The sequence below is a fragment of the Gadus morhua genome, chromosome 20 (genome assembly GCF_902167405.1).
Source record: "Gadus morhua chromosome 20, gadMor3.0, whole genome shotgun sequence".
NCBI classification, from domain to species: domain Eukaryota; kingdom Metazoa; phylum Chordata; class Actinopteri; order Gadiformes; family Gadidae; genus Gadus; species Gadus morhua.
Genome location: NC_044067.1, coordinates 7,570,953 through 7,576,350, shown reverse-complemented (window position 1 = coordinate 7,576,350; position 5,398 = coordinate 7,570,953). Strand labels below are relative to the sequence as shown.

The 5,398-nt window shown below is 46.2% G+C and overlaps 1 long non-coding RNA gene across 1 annotated transcript in view; it reads left to right on the top strand.

The window, feature by feature from the left end:
* Positions 1–4,484, top strand: part of LOC115533194 (uncharacterized) — a 24,798-nt gene extending 20,314 nt beyond the window's left edge. Inside the window, exon 2 of the long non-coding RNA XR_003974154.1 lies at positions 4,443–4,484. This is a non-coding gene — a long non-coding RNA (uncharacterized LOC115533194). The remainder of the gene's footprint in view (positions 1–4,442) is intronic.
* Positions 4,485–5,398: the final 914 nt, after the last annotated feature.

Sequence of the window (5,398 nt, the reverse complement as noted above, 5' to 3'; positions counted from 1 at the left end):
CCCCCCCCCCCCCCCCCCCCCCCCCCCCCCCCCCCCCCCCCCCCCCCCCCCCCCCCCCCCCCCCCCCCCCCCCCCCCCCCCAACCAAACAGCGCTGCATGGCCCCGGGAACGTTCCTGAGCTTCTCTTTATTTCATTGCTGTGTTAAATGTTCGTAAACACTGGGAGAAGGGAGGCACTGGAGAGCGTTACCGTTGTTGTTGTTGTTGTTGTTGTTTTTGTTGTTGTTGTTGTTGTTGTCGTCGTCGTCCTCCGGAGAGCCAAACGAAAAGATTGACATTCACCTGAATCCGTTCGGGCAGAAGAGACAAAGTGTCCTTGGGCCTCAACCGCGCCGACCCCCGTGTGACAACATGCTTCCCAGAGCGGGGGCTCCGTCATAAGGACACCCCATGGGGAGGGCCGTTACCCCCCCCCCCCCCCCCCAACCCAGGGCCCGGCCCCCGCTGCAACGGGGGGGGCCCTAGGACCCTCAACACTGCAGTGAAACGATCACACATCACAGGATGGGAGCTCCTACAAAACAACCCAGCATTTCATCACCGGGAAAACAATATGCCCCATTAGAGCGACATCATGGGAATGGACCTGAACAAGAAGGAGAGAGAGAGAGAGAGAGAGAGAGAGAGAGAGAGAGAGAGAGAGAGAGAGAGACAGTGGTAGACAGAGAACATGAGAGCGAGAGAGAGAGAGAGAGAGAGAGAGAGAGAGAGAGAGAGAGAGAGAGAGAGAGAGAGAGAGAGAGAGAGAGAGATTCATTATAAAGCTGCCATATGGAGGATCTATTCAAGACGCCCCTTCGCCTGCTCTCTCTCGCCTGCTTCATCCGCCCAATAAACCGTTTTACACACTCCCAGTAGACGTTGATCCGGTTCCTCTCACCACCCAAGCACCGGCACTGACAGGACAGCTCATAAGTGGCAGAAGGCCTCAGGCCAGGGGGGGGGGGCGCCGGACTGTAACGCTAAACGCTGTGAGTTGGGGTATTTGTCAATTAGAGCTGCGTGTGGCCATGTACTACCTTGTTTGTGATGACAAAGGGAGAGAAGATCTACACAAGCTGTCGACAGATTCTGATGGTCTCCCATGCTGCTTTTCAATTGTATTATACTCTTGTTTTTCCCGGAGCGTTGTCCTTTCAAGGCTCGTTGAGAACCAATCGTAACTAGCGTGACGCGATTGAGGACAGATTGACGCTTGTGCCTGTTGTGTATTGTAACCAATGAGGCGTGCCACACTTTGCCTCGGAGCTTGAGAAGCATGGTGAATCCTCTTATACCTGTGTAACCCATCAATTCAGACACTGCATGGTCTCGATGTATACCATTACAAACCATACGTACACAATCCCAAATTATATGTATACCATAACAAATGATTCACAGTTTCCTTGACGTCTGCTTTTCTCACTAATGCGTCTCCCCAACCAAGACAGGTTATTAAGAGACAGCGAATGAATAAACAACCTGTGTTTTAATAATAGGAGGAATATGATGATGTAAGAGAGCGGTTGAAAAAATAAAAATACAAAATAGAATGACTCGACCCGACGACTGGAACAATGGAAACAGAAGATTCAATTTGATTTCTATGAGCAGTAAATGACATTAGGGTTGTATCGTTTACAATAACACGAATGGATGATCGGGTTGCTGTAGCTACACCGCTAATCTGAGATACAGTATCTGGTGCCTAAATGCTGTGGTCGGGAAAATATTTGCACTCACTCATACACATGGACAACCACACGTACACACATATGCACGCACGCCTTTTGACGTGCGTAAGCCCGCACATACGCAGACACAAGCACACACAAGCACACACACACAGAGTGTACTGATGCCTTTGTTGTATTTCGTGGTGAAACGTTACCCCCCCCCTTTGAGATGGTGATATGATGGCCTGAGAGCAGTTCAATCCCAAACACAACTGACAGTATGGCCGACCGCAACGCACGTGAACCCAATAAACAGCTTTGCCCCAGACTCAAGGGATTAATCTGCCTTTCTGTGCTGTCTCCTCTCACTGAGACTCTCCCTCTTCAACACACACACACACACACACGCACACACGCACACACACACACACACACACACACACACACACACACACACACACACACACACACACACACACACACACATGCAAACACACACACACACACACATACAAACACACACACAAATTCAGAGACAGACAGACACACACACACAAATTCACAGACAGACAGAAACACACACACACACACACACACACACAAACACACACACACACACACACACACAAACACGCAGACAGCCAGGCTCACACATGCACACGCAGACACAACATGAACATATACACGCTTGTACACATGCATAATCTGAAAAACATACACGCACAGGCACAGAACCAAACAGACACACATACACACACACACACACACACACACACACACACACACACACACACACACACACGCACACACACACACACACACACACACACACACACACACACACATACACACACACACAAACACTAACACACATAAGCACACACACTCACTCACACACACTCTATTTGGCAGAGAGAAGACATTTGTGGGATGAGGCAGGAGTTATAATTACGATGGGACCAGTGTGACAGAATGAAAGAGGAGCAACATAATGGCTGTCAGACTGACGATAACTGGATTCTTTTATTGCTTGCTCTACCAGAGGAGTATGGAGGGGATGTTTGGAAAATTCCACAGCTGTGTCTCCCTCTCACCCCCCCAGCTTTCTCTCTCCCTCTCTGTTTCGTCCTGTCTCCCTCTTTTTTTTATCTATCTCTACCTGTCTTTCTCTCTCTTTTGCTCTAGCTCTTTTTCTTTCATTCTCTCTCTCCCTATTTCACTCTCTCTTGTTCTCTCTCTGTCTCTCTCTCTGTCTCTGTCTCTGTCTCTCTCTCTCTCTCGCTCTCTCTCTCTCTCTCTCTCTCTCTCTCTCTCTCTCTCTCTCTCTCTCTCTCTCTCTCTCTCTCTCTCTCTCTCTGTCTTTCTGTCTCTCGTTTCTCTCTCTCTCTCTCTCTCTCTCTCTCTCTCTCTCTCTCTCTCTCTCTCTCTCTCTCTCTCTCTCTCTCTCTCTCTCTCTCTCTCTCTCTCTCTCTCTCTCTCTCTCTCTCTCTCTGTCTCTCTCTATGTCTCTCTCTGTCTCTCTCACTCTCTCTCTGTCTCTCTCTATGTCTCTCTCTCTGTCTCTCTTTCTCTCTCCCAGCCCCCCATTCTAATTAAGGAGGCAACTAACTCAGCTGTCAGTATTAAATATAGTATTCAGGGGGCTGTGTTTCCAGGTGTGGGGCAGGTCTACGGTCTTCTTTTAATAGCGTCCTCACATCTCGAACATTTAACACCGCACATATATCCTTATCCCCGCTCAGAGCACCAATCCTCCCATCAGACATGAAATCAAGACGACGTACGTGAGCTGTTGTATCGAACACTGCAACACCTGTCAACTTAAATGAACAGATGTGGAAAATATGAACTAGGCCTATGTGAACGACTTGAAGTATAGTTTACGATGAACAAGTCCATTGGAGATGCTTGTTTTCATAACACGTTCTTCTCCATGACGTTTAAACTGGACAATGCAAGTTTCCATGGCAGACACATTTTGTTCAAAAACATTTTAAAGTATGAGTAATTGGCCAAATAAGCCTTATAATAATAATAATAATAATAATAATATAATAATATATACAATAATAATAGTGATGATGATAATAATAATCATAAAAATAATAATTTCAATGATCATGATCGTGATTTATTAAGGGAGAGATTAGAGAACTAAATATCTGGACGAGATGGCTGCAGCGGACAAGCCGCTACGATGCAAATGATTTTGAACTTAAGCGTTGGCTGCGGTGAAATGATGGTGACGTAGTGCCGCGGGTTTAAACGTATGCGTGTCTGCCGCAGGAACTGCACTGTCACCATCTACATATCGTTATCATTGGCGTCATACACGCTTTCAAAGGATGAAGTCACTTCTTGTAGTAATATGATAAATGACGGCTTAAAAACAATTCAGAGGGCAGCTGGAGGTTGCCAAATTCAATGCACCGTAAACGGTGCTGTATTAAAAAACCTGTCGGATCCAGGGCAGAGCATGGCTTGTGTCTGCTGTGTTGCTCGCTTCGAGACCGTGCTGCTGCTGCCATCTGGTGGACATATAGGGAAATCACACTGGCTGTGTAACGAGAGGCCTCTGAGACGACTACCTGACTACTCTATTCACTTTAGGGTCCGGAGGGGGCACTCACACGACTAAATCAAGACCTGACTCCTGGATGTATATATTTATGGGTGTTTAGGTGTTGGACGGTTGTGGAATTTGACATTTTAATACGCTCCATCATTCTCTCTCCACACATAGGCCAAGTGTTTCCTTAACATTTTGCTGGTGTCCAAGATAGGTGTGTGTGTGTGTGTGTGTGTGTGTGTGTGTGTGTGTGTGTGTGTGTGTGTGTGTGTGTGTGTGTGTGTGTGTGTGTGTGTGTGTGTGTGTGTGTGTGTGTGTGTGTGTTTTTGTTTTGTTTTTGTATCATTTATGTTAATACATAGCTTTGTTTATTTAAACATAGCTGCACAGAATCAGAGCAACCTTCTCCACGTACCTTCTGTCCACGTACACCCCTTCAGTCCACATTAGAAAATTGTTGTGCTTGAATTTGCCATGCAATGCATCCCAGCACAAATGGTCTTCAGAGTAGACAGCGATGGAGAACCTACACCCATTCCCATTTCCCACACTGCCGCGATAGGACAGGGTTGTGCTAACCTGTGCATTCAGTGGCTTAAGTCAGATCATAACAGGTTTAGGATTAAAAACGATGTATCTATTGTTGATCCTATATAGTGCATTGCTATAATGTATTTATTCCATAGGCACAACGTTGTACGTGTTGTTAGAATGTACTAAAGCAAGAGAGTTTAATGTTATTATTATTTATTTTTCTTCTGATGGTGGACCTCCACAAGGGGGCAACATAAAACAAAATACACGTGAAATGGTCTTATTTTGTTTGATTTAGTCATTGCTTCTCAATAACCTGCCTATAGTTTTGTGGGTTGTAAATGAAATTATTATGCGATTTTTATGGCTATGGAAACTGGCCATAAGACACCGTTTATGATTGCCTGAAATTCTAATCAGGCAAGTAAGACAAGACTTTGACCACCCATAATTGCCATTATCATTCGAACAAAGTCCCCATTGGGATACTGTATCATACGTTGGTGTTGCTTAACTCGGAAAGATCTCCCCTTATCATTACTCGGTTACCATCATGATTCCTCGGTAACCATCCCTCACGCTGCGAGTTCAAAACATGAGAGCCTCTACTACTAGTGGGCGGAGTCGAGGGAGCTG